This window comes from Merops nubicus, unplaced genomic scaffold, assembly GCF_000691845.1.
Source record: "Merops nubicus isolate BGI_N331 unplaced genomic scaffold, ASM69184v1 scaffold1692, whole genome shotgun sequence".
NCBI lineage: Eukaryota > Metazoa > Chordata > Aves > Coraciiformes > Meropidae > Merops > Merops nubicus.
The window spans coordinates 10,139-21,427 of NW_008594041.1; the positions used below are offsets into that span (position 1 = coordinate 10,139).

The following is an 11,289-nucleotide window of genomic DNA, read 5'->3' on the forward strand; positions in this document are numbered from 1 at the left end:
AGATGTTGAAGTCAGGGCTCTGCAAATGTTTGGGGTCTTTTCTTTGCTTAAATGAAGCTTATTTTAAAAGGAGATAAGGATTTCTTTGGGAAGGGGTGTTAATCAGTGAAATAGTCTTCACTTGGTGTAATTTTCTATAAAGAACCCTCACACCATTCTTTACTAAAGCTTTACACAAATTTAGTATGACAACCAATTTGGACTTTTAAGCAAGTATTGTACCTGCATTAATTTTTGGGAAGAGCATCTTTTTCATGTACCATCTTGTGTCTCTTGTTATTTCTACTCTGCATGACTAAGAGTGTGTTGTTGTGTAACTAGTATGAAAAAAAATTGTCATTGACATGTGTATTCCCTTCTCTTTCCATACTATCTTCACATTTATCACAAATAACGTTCCAGAAACAGTTTCCTCTAGAGTTGATATAACTTTAAAAGCATAAGTGTCTAAAATCAAACATGCTAAGTGCCCAAAGTAGGAAATTACAAGGCTAATTTCTGAGAGGCTGGGAATGTTTATTTCTGGGAATTAAAGGTTGGAGAGTTGTGATAGCTGCTGCTTATGTAAATTGTAAAGGTGTGATGAAGTGTCATTAGCACTTTTAAGCCTGGGAGAATTTCATGGCGGGAGGGAAATGGATAATTACAGTGAAGTATCCTTTCTAACTTCCTTTGTCTCCACTCCACTTTTTAGAAGTATCTATATTTCTTAGTTTAGTAGATTACTCAGCCTTTAGGATAATGTGTTTTATCCAGGACTGGAGCTTTAAATGAATGTCCTTCATCCTTTCACTTTCTGAGATGTTGCCTTGACTGACAGTCTTTGGTAATGAAATGAGAAGCTTTACCTATTCATAAATAGGTGCATAGCCTGTGTGTGCTATGTGAGATGGCAATTTCTGCTGCTGTGACCCATTCTCATGCTAGTAGAACTCTATTGCACTTCTTTCCAACAGGTAAAATAAAGTGCTAGGTAGAGGTGGGGACCAAAAGTGGAAACTGCAAAAATGAGACTATGCAGAAGTGTTCATTCTAGTTCATGATACGAAATATGTTACAGGGAAGAAAATGGACTAGGTTTCTGTCTTGGAAGCCTTAGCTTCTCCCTGCTGTGAACAGTCATATCAGTAACTTCTATCTCCTCCCTTTTATAACTTCCTTCATCTTTGTGGAGAAGGGATCAATTATTTTGTAGTATACTGAAAAAGAAAGCATTTGTTAGGCACTAAGTGCTACAGTGATGTACGCCTTCAGAGTTTAGCGCCTAGAGTTCTTCCAGTGAATTGTTGTATCAGGATCTTCTCCAAATCAAAATGTTTTCTGGGATTTTGGATTGATAGTGAACATTTCCCAGGCTTGTATAGCTGAATCTTCCTTTGAAATTGTTAATCTCTGTATCTTTACTTTCAAGTTTGTGAACAGAAGTGCTTTAGGACGTTTTAGATGCTCAGAGAGAACTCTTTCCTGGTGACGTATAAAGTAAGATTAGATCTCTTTTGAGCCCCAAATACTCTACAGTATTTTTTGAATGAGCAAAACTTTTTATTTTTTAAAACTCTAGGAAAATTAATTTTTGACTCCCTAAAGGGAAATTTTCCCTTTGCCCTGCATTTTTTATTGCTTGTGATGTTTTTTTTTTTTTCTTCCAGATCTAAGTTATTGTATAGTTTTGTGCATCACTTGTAGGCACACTCTCCATACAGAAGAGACAGAAGCTCAGTAATGCACAAAAAATACCCCTGTATTTGTGTCTAGGGAGCAGACTTGTAGGCATATTTATAAACTTTGATGGAAATCTTTTCACTATCAATTTCTATTCCAAGACTTTCATAACATTTGATGAATTTGGCAGCAGTGGGAATGCAAAGACATTTAAAAAAAAAATCCCAGAGAGGAGAGGATGAGAACACTTTCACTGTCATCATTGTTATAGTAGTAGTATGTCTCTAGTAAGTGACTTTCAAATAAGTCTCAGTTCCTGTCTGAAGTTTTTATATGCCATGATAGCATTTAAAGGAAGATGTTACTAATACAGTGTTGTTTCCTTTCTTAATTTTTCCAGAACTCATAAATTCAGAATGACTATAAATATATATAAAAATACACTTTTTTCTTACACTACTACCCTGCTGCTGTCTCAGCATTATGAAATCTTTGAAATTTTGTTTCAGTAATAATGCTTTGAACTGTTTCTCTTGTTGTCTAGTTGATGGCTTTCATCTGGATTTGACTGGATATTCAGTGTATGTATGTGTGACTACTTCTGTGTCATGGGAAATTAATTAAGGTAACATTATGCAGCATTAGGTGAGAACACACATTAGTTATCCTGTGCTGTTTTGAGATAACATGCTGAAGGGACATAAAGGAGAACCTGTTGCCCTTGGCAATGTGGATGAGAGCGTGTAAAACTTTCTCATCTGAGCCTTTCCTAGCCTCTGGGACCTTACTACTGTGACAAACGGACAAAGTCCTCTCCTCTCTGGAAATTATTCAGAAATTCTCTGTCATTTCCCCTGCTGCCAAATTATTCAAATATGAGGTGATGCCTTGGAGCATAGAGCTTTTGTCTTCTTCCATCAGAAATACCTGTATAGTCACTTCTTAGCAGAGAGCATGATTGGAGAAGGAAGAAAAAAAAGTCAGACTCCCACCCACAGCATAAGAGCTGTTCTTTGTCATTGGCTCCTTTAATTCTTTGTCTCATTTTAACTCATTTTCTGACCTAGAATAGAATATTTGTACTTGATTTTTTTCAAGATCTAGTTTGTGTATGTAGACTTACACAATGAGTTTACAGATTTCTTTTTTTTTAGGTACGTTTTTGATCATTTATTTGTTAAATTGCTACTTGTAATCAAGACAATTGGGTGGCACATACATGTTTATATGTGGATATATTTTCCTACCTGTATTGCTTGAAATGAACTCTTCTAGTGGTCTGATGTTACAGATGAGATGAGAAGTTATCTCACTTTGACAGTATGAACTGTCAAAACAGAGCACGAGTTAGACTTTATTTTTTCCAATACTTTTCATTGTTGTCAAATATAAATATAAAAAGTGACTATATCATGTCTTTTAAAAATATTTTAGGAGTTGTATTAAAGTACATCAATTTATCCAAGAATAGTGTGTCATAAACCCAGTCTTTTTTAGATGCTTTTAATACATGTTGTTCTATCAAATCTCTGTCCTTAGCGATGTATCCCTAGTGACATAAAGAATGTATGAAGTGGAAACCTTGAAATAATTAGTCCTTAATAGTCCAGCTTAATATCTAATAGGTATGCGACTGACTGCATACTGATAAATGGTAGCACAGATCTCTGTGGCTTGATTAAGTACAAAAATCTGTTTTATAAAGCTCACCGGATATATACTTATGAACAAATATATCTGTCAAATGTCCAAATGTCAGACAACAATGGAAGATATTTCTAGGGAGAAGTTTTTAGCAGTGGTTAATTAAAAACTGGAAAAATACGGAAGTTGTTCTTAGCGAGTTGTGTGTGAGATAGGCTAAAAGTGGCATAGAAATTGATATGCAGTAGAAGTCACAAAGGCTGAGGAATGCCTTAAGATCAAATAATTGGAATTTTGCTGAAGCCCTTTTTAAGGGAGCTGGTGCAGGTTCTGTGTGCTTCTAGAACAGCTGAGTGTGTTCCGTGGTATTGTTTTCAAAATAATTAGGACACTTTGCCTGATGTCACTGAAATGTACTGCAATTCATGATAGGGTAGCTGTCTGTTAGTAATCCAATCAGTTTTAGGGAAAGGGTATAAGGAAAGGAAGAATAATATTATAGTCTGTTACATAGTTTGAGAACCGATGAGCTGAAGTGATTTGTTTTTGAATTAAATGTTTACGTATATGTATCTATTTATCTCTGTGCATTAAATCACCCCCTTCTGATCTTATTGCCACAATTGTATACCAGTCCATAATTCTAAGTCTATGAACAAGAAAAATAGTACCAAAAACCCCAACTTTACCATATCTCTTCCACTCCATTTTAAAAAAGTGTCTTTCAAATAAATTTCCTTTTGCTTCTTAAACTTCAGGCTACTACTAGTATAGCTACTTGCAGTCACTCTTCTTGCCTTATTATCCTTCAATTTCTACCATAGAAAACATACTTCATTTGATGAGTTAATCCTGAGTAAAGTTTCTTAGAATTTATGGCATCCTTCTTTGCAAATAATGTTGCTCTTTGTATCTTTACTCACTGAATTGCCGCTTTTACTCCCTGCATGTGTTCTCAACTTTGTGAATAGGTTTGACCAGTTTGCCACTACATACAAAACAGATAACTTATGCTCATTTTTTGCCTAGGACTACTTCCTTGCTGAGGGTGACAAATTTTCCAGTGAATCGTATGCTGTAGTATGTTGTGAGAGTTTATTTTTTGTGAAATAAAAGATCAGATCTGTGATTAATTGTAACTACATTTCAAGGCAGAATTTTAAGCAAATGCTCTACCATAGTATAAACACAACAGCCATGTCTTCAGACTGTTAATGTGTTTGTGTTTTAGCTCTGGACACATTGGAGTAGTGGTTTGATATTTCTGTCAGAGTTATTCAATTAATTTGCAACAATTTATCTTTTTGGAATCAAATAATTTCATTTAAGTGAGCATTTTAGGCTCCTGGTAAGGCATAGTTCCTTGGGAAAATCACACCATGTTTAGCTGAAGAGGGGAACAAGTAATTTGGTATGTTTAATATAATGAAAGCTGTTACAAGTTTATTTAATGGTTGGAATCTTATATCTGCTGTTCAGGAAAAGACTGGTAAGTGATATAGCCAAATCTGTGTTGTAATGTCATTGAAATTCACATAATTTGTCTCAATATAACTGGGTCTTTCTCGGTCGCTGAGTAAGGATCTTGAGGTCTGTTCTCAGCCTGTGATACAAATACAGAATGGGAGAAACGTTTATGCTGCCAAAAGCTTGCAATAAAAAAATAGAAAAGATAACAGAGGAAGGCAAAAAGCAAACATGAGAAGACAGTGAAAGGATACCCAGCATGTTGGTAGGTGGTAATTTTTACCTTCCATTACGGAAATAATTACAAAGTAGATTGATTTACTGAAGTCATTAGGAAAAAAAAAAAAAACAAAAAAACACTAAAACAAAAACCAAACAACTGTATCAAATAATCTGTGAAAAAGGCGTTTGCCAGGTGATAGTACTTGTATGTATACATATGTCATATATCTCACATGTATGTATACATCTTATGTAATGAGTTGAACTTTTACAAGTGCTTCATATTGGCTCAGTCTACACCAGTTAAAACAAAAGCAGCACTGCACAACATGAACTCAGAACCATGCTTTACTGTTTCTTTCTACAGTTTAAAATAGTTGGTATTTCAAAAAGAAAACATTGCATGTGTTACGATATTATAGAGTATATTATTTCAAAATAATTACAAGTTTAAAGATAGTCATGACAGATTTAATTCCAGTGATAGATCTAACTAATTTCTTGTAATTTTTTTTTCAGTTGTTTTTTTTTTGAGTATCACTGTCAATACAGGTCTACAGAAATAACAAATTTGTTACAATTAGGCAAAAGTCTTCACTCTCACCTTAGAACATTAGTGGGTTAAAAGCCTGTCTGATAGGATTTTGTGACCATGCAATAATCCTAAATTAATTCTCCAAGTATACATTTTTCCTATTTCTCCCTGCCCCCCCTGATGTCTCTGTGTGGTGGTGTCTCATCTGGTCAAGCTCTGCTTTTTGGAGTCTTGAGGAGGATTAATATCTTTGGTAATAAACAGTTAGTTTGCTAGTGATGTCCCCACATTTCTACAGAATGCAGCAAGTGGGCTGCATGATTTCTGTGCTTTTTTCCTAATCCCCTGCCATGCTAAGTGGTTATGATTCATGTTGAAATCCAGCTGTGAATATTGCTCCTTTCTCAGTTCCCATGGCAGTGCTGTGACCACACAGCCAAATGCTGCCAGGTGCATTAGATACAGATTCCAAAAATGAAAACAGATTTGTGGGCAGGGAAGAGAAGAAAAATAAATTTGGCACACAGTTATTTAGAATATTGAATTCAATTACAGGACACTAATTTAGTCACGAAATCATTCTTAACTTCATTCATGACACAAATATTTTTCCAAATGGAACATAATAGCAGTGCAGATATATAATAAGCACAGACCTCTATAGACAGTAAAATTAACATCTCAATTTAAGAAAACAATTGCTAACACACTTTGAAATATTCATAAAGAAAATATTATTGTATGCCTCAATGAATATTTTGGGGTTTTTTGCACAATGTAGTAATTTTAAGTTTAACATTCTGTCTTTAATGTCATTAAAAAGTCATCAGACCATCCCTTATGTCTATGCGTTAGAACGACGTAGCAGTTTTGGTGCTGGAAGAATTAAAACTGTGTACCAGACGTTACTTTAAAAGAATGTATGTTCTAATTGCTGAAAGCATTTTTCTCCTAAATACTGAATTCACTTGAGTAACCTTTGGAAACTTGCTTTCTAAAATTGTGGTAATGTTCTAAAGCACAATTGGCAAATATGTGACCACCTCAGACTCTGTCAAAAGGTTGTGATGTACACGGGTATTAGAAAAGCCTACAGGAAAACTGATTCCACACACCCATCTGCTTTTGGCAGGTGTCTCACTTGCACTGTGATGCACACGTACATGTGTTTGTCAGCCATTTCATACCTGCTGTCTCTCAGCTCTCGGCTTTAACAGATGTGGTTGAGCTGTAAATAGGAACTGATGGCCAGTCTCTTGATGAGGTAACCTCTCTTTTCCAGTTCCCAGTTCTGGCACATCCTGTCTATGGTAAGGAGTGGCAGCTTCAGTCAGCAGAAGCAGTGGCAGAGACAATAGGAACATAAGGTGAAAGATTCAGTAGTAACATCAGGTTTGTTCCTTCTTCTGGGCTTTTATCCAAGTAAGCAAGTGTTAGTTCCTCAGCAAGACGAGTAGTCAGCACATGCCTGAGTTGTTTTTAGTCCACAACAAACATCTGTCAATCTTTATCATTTCAGCTACTTGAGCACTCAAGCCATTTCTTCAGTATCTTCTACCAGAAAACCAACTTAACTTCCCTTGACTCAATTGCAACAACTTGATTTTTCTCCAATAACAATATAATGCAAAAGGCCTGGAATTTAAAGTCCTTTATAAATTACTCGTATGAACAATAGAATTTCAACTCAGAGACTTAAAACAGCTGTTTAGAAACAGATGCAAAACTGATTTAAATCACTGAAGATTTAACATGCTTTCAGATTGCATCAGCAGTACCATGTGCAAATGGGAATACAAGGATCATCAAGCTTAGAATATATACTAAAATGCCTCAGATGATTCACTAAAGTGCTTAAGGCCAAATGACTTCCATCTCCCAAGACTCTCTCTGAAGTTCATCTGTCCCATCTGGGCTGTAAGTGGAAAATGTCCAAAGACACATACACCTGGTACATAGTAAAAATATTTAATATCAGGAGTTTGTAGAATGCAGAAGCTGTTTGATAATGTATAGAAGTGTTGATATAGTCAGTGCGCAGTCAGTTAAAGTTTTGATTTAAAAAAAAAATTAAAACTCCAAAACTGTCAGTATTCTACTCCAAACTGCTAGTGTAACCTTATTCTAAAATGCACATCCATTTCCTTTACACTTTCCAAAATATCAAAATCAATAGACTTCATAATTCCTATGTAGCTGAAGCTGGGAAATGTAGACTTAAGAATCTGGAAGACACAGATTGTGTATGTCATGCCTGCATTTGTTGTTAACAGGTAACCTTTTAATGAAGAACATTGACAGGACAAAAGATTCTTTGCTGCATAAACATTGACCATCACAGGAAAAAGTGCTAACAGTGATTAAGAGAATTTGATTTCTTGGTCAGTCACTATCTGTAGGAAGTAAATAACAATTGTGTTAATAATGTGTGCCAAACCTTCATCTCAAACTTCGCACTTTTTCCTTTATGTGCTATTTATGTACATTAGAATGTATGAGTAATTTTTTTTTTTTTAAATTCGTAGAAGAATATTAACTTTTTAACTTGCAGACCCTAAACCTTTTCTGTAGGAGATTTGAGTTGTTGTAGACTGAATTTAAGAGTCGTCACTTACTTTCTCGGTAAGGTTTTGCAGATTTCTTAGAAATAGTCCTGCCTGAGTAATGTGGAATTCAATCTTCATTATCTTAATTTATTTTAGTTACACTATTTCCATGCCTGGAAATAGTTATTGGTAATCTGGTATAGGTGAAGTTAGAGGGTGAGTAGCACTTTTGTTGACTATATCACCCAGGGGTTTCAGCTGGGATGTTAGACACTTTTTTATTTAAACGTAATGTAACAAAAAATGAGATTTCAAAGCCTTCAGCAGTGTGAAGAGTTTTCCATTTACTATACTGGATTTTAGGTGACTGTCTTAGGTAAATACTAAATTGGCCCTCTCTTTAATGTAACTCCATCCTGTGAGTGCATAAAATAGTTGTGTGCTTGAATACTGAGTAGTACCTCAATACTAACACTTAAACAAATTCTTAATTCTAATGGATAGATATTCTCACTGGAATCAATGAGCATTGATGATTATAATAAAAGTTCCAGTTAAGCTTAATGTAACTGAAATCTTGCAGTTTTCATGAAACTTCTGCTGTTGCCACCCTTTATAAAAATTCTGTCAATCAATATAAACCCTTGTCAATCATTGGGAGTGCCAGTTACTCATACTTGCTTTAGGTGTTTGGCTTTATTCATGATTTATTGTGTCTTGTGGTTTTACACAAGATATTAATGCATTTTAAAAAATTGTTTCCATAAAAGGGAAGATCCAGTCTTTCCATCTGTACAATTAAGTGACATTGCATCTCATGTTAAGTATGCTGTATGTCATGCTCATGTGCTCATGAAAAGTAAAAGCAGCATCTAGCAGGTACTAAACCAGCTAGGCGTAAAGCGTGAAGTCTACAAGAATAAATTGGTTTCATACATCATTTGTTGTAAACATCTAAATGACGAGATTGTTCTTCCGGTATAGAATGCATTCTAATCACAAAGTTGTTACACAAAGTTTCCTCAAGTAGTAAAAAACTAGGTTATCACCTGCATTTAAACTTTCCACCTATGAAAATATATTGACAAGGTTATATAATTTACTTTTTTAAGGAACAGAATTTAATCAGAAGAGAATGTTTTTCTGACTCAGGCTTTTGCTCATTACTCCTTTGAAATGCCACAATTTGACGACACATTGTGAGTGACGTCCCTAGCCCAGCTGCAGATAAGTTACAGAAGCTGTTCTTAGTGACTTTTTACTGCTAACCACAGTCTAATTTCTATTTCTTGTCATACCACTGCACAAGCAACAAGGTGTAACGTTGAATCCATCAGTGCCTTGTTATTGAAAAAGCACCAACTTTGAGAGAAGCTGAATTGGAAGTATAGTCTCTCCGTGATTAATTTGAAATTCAGGAAGTTTGATGGTATGGAAGTTTCTGGACTCATTCTGAGCATGTAACTTTCATTTCATGGCAGAATTCTGGTTTTGTTAGAAAGACTCATCTATTTTTATTTGCCAGGGATCTTCCCAAGTCAGCTTCTCTTAAGGTTGACCTTAGGCTTAAATAACACCATTGACTAAATAAGAACCTGTATATAAGGCTTAACTTGCTAATTAGAGTGGTAGTATGACCTTTCCTATCCTTGCTGATATGAAGACCATTTAGAATCATAGATCACAACATACTGAAGGGTGAAATATGTTTGCTACAACATAGAAAATGGGGGTAAAATCTTGAAGGAAAAAAGAGATGGCTGAAAGATGCTAGTGGTGATATTCTGTTATAGGTAAACTATGACATCAGTAGAATGTTTCTACTGCTGTTTAGAGAATGAAACGCATAATTGCAAAGATTTATCATGTGTACATGTGATCTAACTTTATCCTAATATATTTACTACTGCACTTTCACTTCTGTGCTTTTCTTTGCTTATCTAAGAAGCAAAAACCCACCAGGCAGCAGCAGCAATAAAGAAGTCAGTAATAACATAGGAACTGATGGAAGATCAGCTGATTTCTAAGTTGGGGAATTATGGGTTCGATGGGTGGACTGTTCAGTGGTTTAAGAACTGGCTGGATGGTCGCATCCAGAGAGTAATGGTCAATGGCTCAATGTCCAGATGGAGGATGGTGGCAAGTGGTGTCCCTTCAAGGGTCTGTTCTGGGACCAGTGTTTTTTAATATCCTTATTAATGATATTGATAGCAGCATTGGGTGCACCCTCAGCAAGTTTGCAGATGATACCAAACTGGGAGGCGCAGTTGATATGCCAGAGGGACAGGATGCCACCCAGAGGGACCTGGATAGGCTGACGAGGTGGGCCCAGATGAACTTTGAGGTTCAACAAGGCCAAATGCAGGGTCCTGCATCTGAGATGGGGTAACCAGCACTATCAGTATAGGCTGGGAGAGGGTTTACTGGAGAGCAGTCCTGTGGAAAGGGACTTGGGAGTGCTGGTGGATTAAAAACTGGACATGAGCCACCAATGCACAGTGGCAGCCCAGAAGGCCAATCACATCCTGGTTTGCATCAAAAGAACTGTGTCCAGCAGATCAAGAGAGGTGATTCTGACCCTCTACTCTGCCCTGGTGAGACCTTACCTAGAATACTAAGTCCAGTTCTAGAACCCCCAGCACAAGAAGGATGTACACGTATTGGAACAAGTCCAGAGGACATCCACCAAAACGATCAAGGAATTGGAGCACCTCTCATATGAAGACAGGCTGAGGGAGCTGGGGCTCTTCTGCCTGGAGAAGAGAAGGCTCTGGGGGACCTTATAGTGACCTGAAGGGGCCTACACGAAGGCAGGGGAAGGTCTATTCAAAAGTGTTTGTAATGATAGGACAAGGAGTAATTGTTTTAAAGTAGGAAAGGATAGATTTAGACTCTATTAGCAAAAAATTCTTTAATATAAGAGTGATAGATCATTGGAATGGACTGCCCAGAGAGGTAGTGGAGGCCCCAACCCTGGAGTCATTCAAGGTCAGACTTGATAGAGCCTTGGGTGACCTGACCTAGGTAGAGATGTCCCTACTTGTGTAGGGAGGTTGGACTAGATGACCTCTAGAGGTTCCTTCCAGCCTAAATCATTCTATGATTCTATGATTATCCTGACCTCAGGCTACTTCCAGGCAACATCAGTTAACAATATCCAATCTCTTTATTTTTGTGCATCTCTTAAATCCCCAGCATCCACTGCTGTAGGGA

At 36.4% G+C, this 11,289-nt stretch overlaps 1 protein-coding gene across 1 annotated transcript in view; it reads left to right on the forward strand.

The window, feature by feature from the left end:
- Window positions 1-11,289, forward strand: part of LOC103768445 (ryanodine receptor 3-like) — a gene marked incomplete at its 3' end in the record, with an annotated part of 119,186 nt that overhangs the window by 622 nt on the left and 107,275 nt on the right.